The sequence below is a fragment of the Nanorana parkeri genome, unplaced genomic scaffold (genome assembly GCF_000935625.1).
Source record: "Nanorana parkeri isolate BGI_ZX_2015 unplaced genomic scaffold, ASM93562v1 scaffold3928, whole genome shotgun sequence".
In the NCBI taxonomy this organism is placed as follows: Eukaryota; Metazoa; Chordata; class Amphibia; order Anura; family Dicroglossidae; genus Nanorana; species Nanorana parkeri.
In genome coordinates this window covers 6638-19511 of record NW_017310195.1, presented here as the reverse complement: position 1 = coordinate 19511, position 12874 = coordinate 6638, and the positions used below count along the sequence as shown (strand labels likewise).

Sequence of the window (12874 nt, the reverse complement as noted above, 5' to 3'; positions counted from 1 at the left end):
CCACAGACCTCTCGCATTGAGGCAAAAGAACACTCCGGCTAATGATGGTCAGATATTATAGCGGCCCAAGCATGTAGACAGAGAGCCCTACGTGTTTGTACAGAAATCAGTCCCATGTGATACACAAGTACAGATTCTTGTAACCATTCATCACTCCTAAACGGTTTAAGATATTTGTTGAGACGGGTTGCCTACCCCAGTGGTGGACTTATCCTCTTAAAGGGAATCTACCCATTATGACACGGTCTGATAGAGCAAAGTCTCCGCCAACCAGGGATGGAGGATCATACCGGGTCAATCAAACTTGAACCCATCCAAAGGAGTAGAAGCGGACTCCATTGAGAAGAATCCTATGATGAAAGGTTTTACAGGATCAGGATTACGGAAGTCAGTTACTTTTGAGGATACCAGATAAACAACCCTTAGGACCATTAGAGGACAATGGGCTGAGGTCACACCTGGCAGAGCAAAGACACGTTTCATCCACACTGGTAGTTGTAGCTAGGCCCGATGTGAGGCAAGGCTTCAAGTACTCACAATCCAGGGCAGGTGGTGCTGATGAGGGTATCTGGTGGCCGGAGCTGACAAGTAACAATACTGGCAGGACATGGCCAGAAGAACTTGAGAGAAGAATCGATGAGACAAAAGGTCACTAAACTACCGCACATCTCCATCAGTAGTAAAAAAAAGGATTTCCTGAAGGGGAGGGGCTATATGAGGGTCCTCACAAAGTCCAATCACCTGATATCTGCATATAGAGGGCACTTCTTTGAAAAACTTTTCCCGCACTCGGGTCAGGAATATGGCTTCTCGCCCGTGTGTACTCTCTTATGTGTGTTAACAGAGGCCCTTTCATTAAAAGATTCTCCACAATCAGAGCAATATTCTCTCACTGGTGCGATCTCTGATGTCTGGTAAGACTGCACTTACGTGAAAAACATCTCCCGCACTCGGGGCAGGAATATGGCTTTTCCCCCGTGTGCAATCTCTGATGACTGGAAAGAGTACCCTTCTGTGAAAAACATTTCCCACACTCAGGGCAGGAATATGGCTTCTCACCTGTGTGTACTCTCTGATGCTCGATAAGATACCACTTTAGTGCAAAACTTCTCTCGCACTCAGGGCAGGAATATGGCTTCTCACCTGTGTGTACTCTCTGATGCTCGATAAGATAACACTTTTCTGCAAAACTTCTCTCGCACTCGGAGCAGGAATATGGCATCTCACCTGTGTGTGATCTCTGATGTTTGGTAAGATGGCACTTACGTGAAAAACATTTCCCGCACTCGGAGCAGGAATATGGCTTCTCCCCTGTGTGTGATCTCTGATGTTTGGTAAGATGGTACTTACGTGAAAAACTTTTCCCGCACTCAGAACAGGAATATGGTTTCTCCCCCGTGTGAGATCTGTAATGTTTGACAAGTTCTGATTTACGAAGAAAACATTTCCCACACTCATAACAGTAAAAAGACTTATCACCAATGTGAGAACTCAGATGAACACAAAGAGTTGCTTCAGAGCTAAAACATTCCCCACATTCAGGACAGGAAAATGTCTTCTCCCCCTGAATTCCGGCACCATCCCCCACAGGACGAGGTTGCTCAGAGTCAGAGGGATTCCATGCTCTATCCACACTGTGAAGTCCACCATCCACAGCTGAGCTCATTGTCTCTTCTCCCGCACAATCTGCTGTGATGTCCTCATCTTCCATCTTACAACCTGGAGATAAAGTCAGAGGATCCTTTGAGGGTTTCTCCATGGCGTGTCCTGGAAACATAGAAACACATGATGGAGAGATATGAGAGGGTTAGATGACTTCACTCAACATTCCATCTGGATCAGGAGGTCTGAGGGAGCAGATGTTCTCTGTGGAGGTCCCAACCAGCTGGGACTCCTCCCCTCTTCAGTCAAAGGGCATTTGGTCCTCCTGCCAGATCACTTCTACATTTACACAGCCTTGTCAGAAGAGGCGGAGCCAATGGGGACTGGGAGGAGCATGGTCTTCACCCAACCAGAAGCCTAGGTACTGGATCATGTGATCTCTGATAAACAAGATGTTGTATTATTTCATATCAGAAAAATGTCTTCTTTTCCTGTCCTGTGACTGGAGACAGACGTGTTTGTATGAAGAACCAACAGACCCAGTCTATACCCACCAACAGTCCCGGGTTCTAGAGGACCGTCCTGGAGTAGGAGAAGGAAGAGGGGACATGCTGGCTGAATAGTGTGTCCTCTGGGAGGAGGAAGATGGAGCCACCACTGCGACACACTAAACTAAGAGAGGTGCGCAATTCATCAAACTCAAATTTGACCAAAATTTGAATCTTGGAAATTGGCGTCAAATTTCTGTACAACCCGAATCTGAATCTCATCCCTCATACAAGAGACTGTGACTATGGAGGACGGACATGACGGGTATAAATGTCAAAATAATATCTTATTACCTCCTCTGCTGCAAGTTCCGGCAATGTCTCCTTTATACGGCCTCTCATCTGACCTCTCACCTGCAACTTCCTGTCTGCATGTGACATCACTTCCTGTCATAGAGACTTCCTGTCTCGGTGTAGGTGAGGTCACCACATCCTGGAGCTCAGAGGAACTGCAGCCTCGAGAAACGTCTCGTAGAGTGAACACGGCCTTGTCATTGTTGCCGAGTGTCCCGGATGGTCATCAGTCAAGCCTAGACCCAGCTAGTCCACTCAGCTGCCAAGGCCGGGCTTTGGCAATGGGCAGACATGTGACCCCCTTCCATACTTATAACACCCCACAAAGCCCTGAGAATGAGGGAGATGATCTGAGAGAAGTCCCCATGGGATTCTTTTAGGTTTCTAACACATCCTCGGTGATCTATGAGCATGGGGAGTGTGATATCATTGCAGCAATAGATCATTTCACCATTCTGATTTGTGTCCCGGTCATATTTGCCCCTTAATGATCTTTTCCTGTCCCGAGGAGCTTGTGACTTCAGAATATAGGAGTGGGATGATTTCACAGATATTCTCTTCATTTACTGATATTAGAGATATTTGATTCATTCCGTAGTCACCAGAGGAGACAGAAGTCCACAATGTGAATAGAAGGCTTGGACCTGGACATGGAGGTCCATGGAAGGACCTGAGATCCGGCCACTAATGACCCCCTGACAGGTCATCCAGGCTTGTGTGCAGATCAGGATGGACATCTTCAGACGTGTCACCTACAACCCCAGCAGAGGAGGAGAGATCTATACACAATGGACTCCACCTTGTCTGAGAAACGTTTGTCCTTTCCTTAGATCAGAGGGATTATGTTTCATCTCTAATAACATCCAACATATCAGTCACAGGGAGATGATAGGACACATTATGGGCCACATGCAGATGCCAAATTGTATGTTTCAGGGGAACGCAATCACCTAGAGACCAACAGAACCGCTATATGGGGCCGGCATTAGGATGATGCGCTGCTGTCAGAATTCCTACCCATCCATTAGAACCAGGAGGTCCATATAACCTACAGCCCGCTTAAAGGGGACGAAACCCATCACAGCAGATGAGGTTACCACCTACAAAGGTGTTGGGCCCAGGGGTGAGTCCATCCCATATCAATACCTCTATAAATTGAGGAAGAAGGGTGAGGGTTCTCTGACCTTGCCACAGACCTCTCGCATTGAGGCAAAAGAACACTCCGGCTAATGATGGTCAGATATTATAGCGGCCCAAGCATGTAGACAGAGAGCCCTACGTGTTTGTACAGAAATCAGTCCCATGTTGCTCCGGGGACAAGCAGCGGCACGAGTGCGTGCAAACATGGAACGCACCAGGAAGTCAATTGCCGCAGTCACGCCCCCTCACTGAGACGCCGGCCGCTGCGTTCCATGGTGGAACGCGGAAGCGGAAGTGGCGTTCTGCTGATTTTCCCGCTCCTGCAGGCTATTTAAACTATTGAACAATGCTAGCAGGGCGTTCCACTATTGGGGATCGAACGCCCTGCTGCTTCTATAGGAGGACCTGCCATCGAGTGCATCTCACCCAGGATTACGGAAGTCAGTTACTTTTGAGGATACCAGATAAACAACCCTTAGGACAATTAGAGGACAATGGGCTGAGGTCACACCTGGCAGAGCAAAGACATGTTCCATCCACAATGGTAGTGGTAGTTGTAGCTAGGCCCAATGTGAGGCAAGGCTTCAAGTACTCACAATCCAGGGCAGCTGGTGCTGATGAGGGTATCAGGTGGCCGGAGCTGACAAGTGACAATAGATGGGCAGTAGATGGCCCGGATACCTGAGATCCATGTGGTGCTTCAGGAGCAGAAGCAGGGTGACCCTTCCTCTAGGCTTCATCAGTGGTGAGGAGTGTGGATCATGCAGCACTCCAGTCACAGGATGACATCAGCTTTCCATCCCTCAACCCCAAACCCCTACCAGGAACAAGTGGTGATGGGACATTTAAAACGTTTTGATTCCGAATTTGCGTTAGTTTTTAATTAAAGGATTTTTTTCAAAAGTCTGGACTTTTTAATAACTATTTAATTTAACCCTTTAGCGAATGGGTAGTAGTAGTAAAAGTACCCCTTACTCATTCACAATGGGGGTGCCCTCTTAATTAAAGCAATAACCCCCCTTGCCTGCAGACACCCACAACCACCGGGTCAGGGTTGTGGGGAAGAGCCGCTTGCTGAGCCGGAAAGATTTCGATCGAGCGGGGGCCCAGTGACGCGGCTGCAGCGGGGACATCGCGGCTGCAGCGGGGACATCGCGGCCTGGTCGCACGGCCGATCCAGCCATAGGAGTGATGCAGCCAGCCCAGCTGAGTGAGGGGAACCAGACGGGATCAACAGAGACGGCTACCTGGTGCCTTGGACGAGCGGAGACCTCCAGCAAGAGGCCCTGGAGGACTTCACCTTCTTCACAAGTGTCGGTCTGAGAGAAAAGGGGACGTTCTACTACTGCTGACAGACACCATCCTTTCTAAAGTGATCCTGGGAGTGGTGAGAGCCATAATCATCACAATGATGACAAATCACGGCTTGAACTATCTTGCTTTGCATGTAACGAGTCTCTCTCATATATTAGTTTCACCGCATAAGTTGCATTAGTGAAATAAATGAACTTTGCACGATATTCTAATTATTCGGGTATCTCCTGTTTGTCCATCAAGTTCAACCTATTGCGTGTATGTATGTGATTCTGCATGCGTATGCGTGTGTATGAGTCCCTGTGTGACCTTACTTTTAAGTGTACCTGTACCCCTGTATGTTGCGATCTCTGAGGAAATTCTCCAAATGCTTTTTGAATGATTCAACAGCTTGCGGCAGACCCTAACCGGTCTAACTGAGAAGAAGCCCCTCCCCCGCCCCTTGTGCTGTAATCTTTTCTCCACCAGTTTTAGGTGGTGGCCTCTCGTCTTTGTTATGGAGTTTAACGCAAAACGTTTATTGTTGATGTCGCTATTACCATGCCCCCCCCCCTTAATCTCCGCACTTCCAGCGTGAACATGTTTACATTTAGTAGCCTCGTCTCATAGCTTTGGTCCTCCGTCCCCTGAATTAGTTTGGTTGCCCTTCTCTGGACTCTTTCCAGCACCAGGACATCCTTTCTGTGGATTGGTGACCAGAGAGGTTGGCAACACAGCAAAACAACCGCCAACCAGACCCAACAAATAACCCAAGGAAAAGCTCCTCAGATGGCAGCCGTACCACCTCACACCAAGACTTGCTTCCACAGAGGAACGACCATCCCCCTGATAGAACTTAGAGATCATGTGACCAGAGGAGCAGGTGTCGGCTTTACAAATCTGCAACAAAGATGCCCAAGAGGCACCGACGGCTCTAATGGAATGATAGGCGGAGTCCTACCCTAGCGAGAGTAGGCATGCACAATGACCCGTCTGATCTACCTCTGATCCATAGTGAAACACGACGCAGGGCGGCCACTGTGAGGTCCATCAGGAAGGACAATGACTCAGACTGACAGAAAGAAGCTGTGACTGAGAGATAGACCCGGGGAGCCCTAACCACATCCAAACCATGGAGAGCCGCCTCCTTAGTATGCTTCAGAGGCAGACAAAAGGAAGGAAGAACAATGTCTACATTAGAATAGAAGGAGGACCCCAGCATAGGTAGAACAGACTCCCAGGTCTGAGAACTTCCATATCCTTGTGTAACACAAGAAACGTAGCCTTACATGGAAGCCCCACCAACAAGGAAACCTGAGCAAGGCGTGAGAGGAACTCTTCCTAGAAGACCCCTGAGTAGACTCGGATGGAGGGACCTTTGGTTTTGGGCTTGCTGGGTAGGAGTACTCTTGCCACCCTCAATGTTTTTGAAAAACACATCCTACTCCTTCACTGACCAGACGTTCTCCCGCAAAGGGAATCCTTTCCAGGTGCTTTTTGCATGCAGGCTCCGCCCACCAATATTAAAGCCAGAAAATCCAGAGCATCTAACCTGACAGCAGAGGAAGAGAGTCCAGGGCAGGATGTCCAGGTAACCGGGAGACGAGGAAAGGGGGCGTGGCCTAGTTGGCGGCGGACATGACGGCGGACGGATGCGTGTGGTGAGCTCCGGGCACTGTGTTCCTCTCGGACGAGCGGGTGAGCGATACGAGCGGCACGAGCGGGATACAGAACGGCCCACGCACTGCCGCTAGCTGAGAGACCCGGGTTCCGCGTACTGTGACATGGGCGTTTTGTGATACGGACGCATGCCCTGCTATGCACGTACGGGACGTCGGGGCACTTCGCCTGGAGAGAAAAAGTAGTGTCAAAGCGTTAAAACTGTAAGCTATGAGATCAAAGGCAGCAGCAACACCGCCAGCAGGGAGCAAAGCAGAGATAAAGCCGTAATGCTGTAGGCTGGGAGATTTAAAGCAGCAGCAGAGGTGGGATTCAGCCCCCCCCCCCCCTCTAAAGAAGCAATAAGGCTATGAGGAGGAAGAAAGCCCAAGGAAGTACAAGATCGACGAAAGGATCAGGCACGACGAAACGATTCCTCACTGCCGGCGGGGACCCGCCTGGGGGCTCACATGGAGGAAGAGCAAGGAGGGGAGACGCCATGGACGCAGAGAAAGAGACGCCCCTCTCAAGTTCCTCAGGTGAGGCTGATGAGACTGTTCCTTTGGAGGTATCCTCTTGCTCAGAGATTTCTGGAGAGGGCGATATTAGAGGATATGACATTTATATACATTTTATTGATATTTATATAGAACTCTAATATATACAGAAGTCTGATTTATATATATATATAAAACGCTAGAACATGCAGCCCATCCTTAGTCTAGAAGCTAGGCCTCTATGGGGTTATTGAAGGATATTCCTACTAAAAAGACACTAGAAACGATGTTTTCCCGCTTGGAAAATTCAATCAAAAATGAACTCTCCATAGTTAGGGAGGATATTTCACATGTACTAACAAGAGTTGAGGACATTGAGACTCGTATCGATCTGAATTAGCTATTAAAAAAATGCAGGAAAGTAACAATGCCTTACAAGTTAACATGTGGAAAACACAAAAAGGATAAGGTGCACTCCTGCGGCGTAGGCAAGCTTCAATGAGGTGGCTGTTGTGTGTAGGTGTGCAAAGCTCCTCGCTACAGGGAGAGGACCCTGCCGATTCACAACTACAGATCCAAATACAAAAAGTCAGGAGCGCAACTACCAAAAGTGGTGTGAGTGTACCTGGTTTGGCGAAGGGCCCAGTAGATCTATATAATAAGGAGCGTTAATACATCTTTAAGTGTGGGGTCTTGGCGTCTATGGCAATGTAACGGCAAACAAAAAGGACTTACAGTTAGGAGGTCCCCCGTTGTTTGCGCGACCCTCTCCTTGGACGGATCCTGGCTCGAAGAGATGTCCCCGGCGGTGTGAGAGGCTGGTCCAGTCTAGGTGTGCATCCGTATGGCCGCCCGCGCTCTCGGCTGGCCGGGCCGCGTCGGTCAGTAACAGAGAAAAAGGGGGAGGAGCTATACGCGGCTGGGGGACGCCGTGCGTCTGTATAGGTCACAGGGGTCTAGGAATGTCGGGCGTCTCCAGTGGCGGCTACGCGTTTCGAGGGGTTACCTGTTTACCAAACCAGGTACACTCACACCACTTTCGGTAGTTGCGCTCCTGACTTTTTGTATTTGGATCTGTAGTTACAAGATAACATGCGCGCCATGGCGTATCGAATAGAAGATCAAGAAAACCGTGGGCGGAGGAATAATGTGCGAGTCCGAGGGGATCCCAGAATCAAAAGGGGAAAAGCGAACTAGCAACTATACTGCAGAGTATGTTTAATAAGATACTGCCAATCGCTTCTCGGCCTTTTGGCTAAGATCAAGTGTGGTATCTGTTGTGAACCAGTGTGCTGCGCTTGGTATTGCGATACGTGCTATATTTATACCACAAACGAAACCAATACAAGTGATCAAATCCTACTTGCAACTAAATGCAATCCAAAAGTTATTTAGTATCCACATTGTATTTTCACTTTATGGCACACATATGCATTATTCATTAACTTATTTAACTTATCATATTTAACCAATCAGTTTTATATTCGTACCTTCACCATATTTATATGACACGTGTATTTATTAACGTTCATGCACATATGCACTTTTGGATTGCATTTAGTTGCAAGTAGGATTTGATCACTTATATTGGTTCCGTTTGTGGTATAAATATAGCACGTATCACAATACCAAGCGCAGCACACTGGTTCACAATTGATCACTTCGATAGATATTGCTGCAGCTGGATTATAATCTTTTGGATTATATAGTTTTTGATATTTTGATATTTTTTATATTATTATATCTTTTCCTATTTTTTCTGTATTTTGGTTTTTGATTTTTTCATATATCCTAGCGCAACTACCTTGGTCACCAAGTGTGGTATCTGTTCTTATCAGTCTTCGGTGGGGAAAAGAACCGTCCTTCCGGCGGGGGATGGTTACTTAGTACTCGCTGAAGGGAAAGAGCGTGTGGGGCGGCTTCCTGTGAGAGGGGAACCGCTCAGTACATGGCTTTCTGACTGAACGGATGCGAAGCTTGGTCTGGCTGGAGGGTAGGGGGGCGGCAGAAGCCCGTGGTGTTGTGCCCCCTGGGGGTGGCGTCCCAGGGGTGCGCAGGAAGTCACTTGGGTGTGGGACCCCCCACATTGACTCATTGATGCACTTGGTCACACACCACCTTGCATTTTCCGCACAACGCCTCTTGGACAGGCCTTATGGCTAGTCCGGGGCAATATTTTTGCACTCCGGCCCCTAAGGCCTGTCAGCGTGGTGCACAGGCACTTTAGATTCATTTAAGCACTCTATAGACGTTTGGCACTTTTTTATTTTTAAATTGATCCGTGGGTCAGTCAGGGGAGGGGGGATTTTCCGAGAAGCTGCGGGGGAGGGGGCGGCGCTGCTGCCTTACCTAGGGCAGCAGCAAAGTTAAATACACCGCTGGATACATCCGAATTTCCCGAAAATGCGTCCGAATTTCGATGCGGGACGAAATGCACGTGTCTACGTTAATGACACTTACACAACGATATAGATATTTAGCGGATTAATGAACTCATGATTAGTTATAGGAAGGTAGTGGGGGGGACGCACATATATATATGTAGGTGTATATCAAATATAGTTTTTAAAATAATAAAAGAGGACCCCTATTGAAGGGACTTAACCCTTGACGAATTTGGCACTAGATATGGGAAGATGAGGGGTTCATAAAATACACTATCTCTGGGGGATTAGAAGAATGCTGAGCTAGGATATTGTGAATGTTAAGTCATTATTTATTTATGTATTCTTGTTTTGTATAAATGTAATGGCCTATTTGTCTAATGTACTGTTGGAATATAAAATAAAAAAGGTTAATATGAAAGAGGAAGAGAGTCCACCAACCCTTCCTGCCTGTCCTCCAAGCTCACAAGATGGCCACCGCTGCTCCTGCAGTTACCATCTCCAGAAGGAGCCATCCCCCCCGCTTGTACTGGCGGATGGGGGGTGATTAAAGGAGAACTATGAGGGGGGAGGGGTGATTTTCACTCACCTCATAGTTCCAGCCGACCTGTGACAATGAGACTGTCACGGGTCGGCTCAGTAGATCGGGAGGCGAGGGAACACATACCGGTGTTCGCTCACCTCTCGATCCTGTCACGGCTCTCTGCCGTGACAGGGGAGGGGCTGGATTCCCCTCTCCCCGCTCAGATCCTCCAGCGCTGACTGGAGGAACGGACGGGGGAGGGGGCGGGTACAGCTGGCTCTGCCTCTAGATAGGCGGAGCCAGCTGTCACTCACGCAGCTGGGCGGATCCCGTCATCTACGTCGGGATCCGCTCCGGCTGCGGCGTCTCAGTATACCGCGAGCTGTAGCTCCCTATATACTGAGCTTAGGCTGACGGGAGGACGCTAGTTTGTGTCCCCCCGTTACCCTGAGGAGATCTATGGAGGAAAAACACTGACCCCATGGTTCTCCTTTAAAGATGACCGGCAGCTGCCTACAGCAGTCACCGGTCAAGGACCCCAAAGTGAGGTGGACGCGGCAGTGCTTGTCCATTCTGAGGCGGTGTAGGAAGGCCACAAGGTCAGCAGGTTTAGGGGGGTCAGTAAGGGGGGGGTGCGGAAATGGCAAAGCAAAATGTTTTTCGTCCTGTGAGCAATAACCCGGGGGACTCTGGAGGGGGTTGGGGAGAGTGTTAGGAGGTGACATCTACTCACCACCCACCAATCAATACATCCTCAAGACCAGTGGAGCCCGCCCCCACCTCCGGGAGGACGTCCTCAGGGGCTGGGTCACACCATGTGCATAGGCCATTGTCCTGGACCTGTAAAGCACACTGGTCCACAAAGCAACAGCCCGAGGGGTACTGATCTGGAAGCTGAAAAGTAGACGAGGTGGCTGGACATGGCGAGAGGAACTTGAGAGAAGAATCGATGAGACAAAAGGTCACTAAACTACCGCACATCTCCATCAGTAGAGAGGAGACGTCCATCACCTAAGGACACTAGCCAAAAAATGAGGATTTCCTGAAGGGGGAGGGGCTATATGAGGGTCCTCACAACTCTGGCCTGTGTCCAATCACCTGATATCTGCATATAGATGTCTCTGGATCTGCCTGTGTCCTGTGCTGTACCATCAAGAAAACAGCTTTACCCACGTGTGTCTCATCTGATGTTTATTATGATGGGAGTTCCATGGGAAACCTTTTCCACACGCAGGTCAGGAATACGGCTTCTTGGCCTCTGGCAATCTCTGATGTAAAAAAAAGATGGATCTCCTCTGAAAAACGTTTCCCTCACTCATGTGAGATCTATACTGTCTGAGCGTTTTATGAATAAATCACTTCCCACATTCATTGTAGAACTATAGCTTCTCCCCCCGTGCGCAAACAACGATGACTGGAAGAACAGCGTTTCTGTGAAAAACATTTCCCACACTCAGGGCAGGAATACGGCCTCTCGCCCGTGCGTAATCTCTGGTGTCTGTTCAAATGGGAGCTTGTTGTAAAACATTTACCGCACTCTGAGCAGGAATATGGCTTCTCGCCTGTGTGTGATCTCTGATGTGTGTTAAGAGAGCTCCATGATGTAAAACACTTCCCGCACTCAGAGCAGGAATATGGTTTATCGCCCGTGTGTGATCTCTGATGTGTGTTAAGAGAGCTCCATGATGTAAAACACTTCCCACACTCAGAGCAGGAATATGGTTTATCGCCCGTGTGTAATCTCTGATGTCTGTTCAAATGGGAGCTTGTTGTAAAACATTTACCGCACTCTGAGCAGGGATATGGTTTCTCGCCTGTGTGTGATCTCTGATGTGTGGTAAGATTGCTCTTAAGTGAAAAAGATTTTCCGCACTCAGAGCAGGAATGTGGCTCCTCCCCCTTATGCAATCTCTGATGATGGGAAAGTAGACACTTTTTTATAAAACCTTTCCCGCACTCGGTGCAGGAATATGGCTTCTCCCCCATGTGTAATTTCTGATGTTGAATAAAATTACACTTTTGTGCAAAGCTTCTCCCGCACTCAGCACAGGAATATGGTTTCTCTCCCGTGTGCATTCTCTGATGTTGGGTAAGTAGCGACATTTTTATAAAACCTTTCCCGCACTCGGTGCAGGAATATGGCTTCTCCCCCGCGTGTAATTTCTGATGTTGAATAAAATGACACTTTTGTGCAAAGCTTCTCCCACACTCAGCACAGGAATATGGTTTCTCTCCCGTGTGCATTCTCTGATGTTGGGTAAGTAGCCACTGTTTTAAAAAACTTCTCCCGCACTCGGTGCAGGAATATGGCTTCTCCCCCGTGTGAGATCTGTAATGTGTGACAAGATCTGATTTACGAAGGAAACATTTCCCACACTCGTAACAGTAAAAAGACTTATCACCCATGTGAGAACTCAGATGAACACAAAGATCTGATTCAGAGCTAAAACTTTCCCCGCACTCAGAACAGGGAAATGTCTTCTCCTCCTGAATTCCGGCACCATCCCCCACAGGACGAGGTTTCTCAGAGTCAGAGGGACTCCATGGTCTATCCACACTGTGAAGTCCACCATCCATAGCTGAGCTCATTGTCTCTTCTCCCGCACAATCTGCTGTGATGTCCTCATCTTCCATCTTACAACCTGGAGATAAAGTCAGAGGATCCTTTGAGGGTTCCTCCATGGCGTGTCCTGGAAACATAGAAACACATGATGGAGAGATATGAGAGGGTTAGATGACTTCACTCAACATTCCATCTGGATCAGGAGGTCTGAGGGAGCAGATGTTCTCTGTGGAGGTCCCAAACAGCTGGGACTCCTCCCCTCTTCAGTCAAAGGGCCTTTGGTCCTCCTCCCAGATCACTTCTACATTTACAAAGCCTTGACAGAAGAGGTGGAGCCAATAGAGATTTCTTTATACTCTTCTTTCATATCA

The 12874-nt window shown here is 48.4% G+C and overlaps 1 pseudogene; it reads right to left on the bottom strand.

Moving 5' to 3' along the window:
- Positions 1-889: 889 nt before the first annotated feature.
- Positions 890-12579, bottom strand: LOC108803612 (annotated as a pseudogene).
- Between the last annotated feature and the right edge of the window lie 295 nt (positions 12580-12874).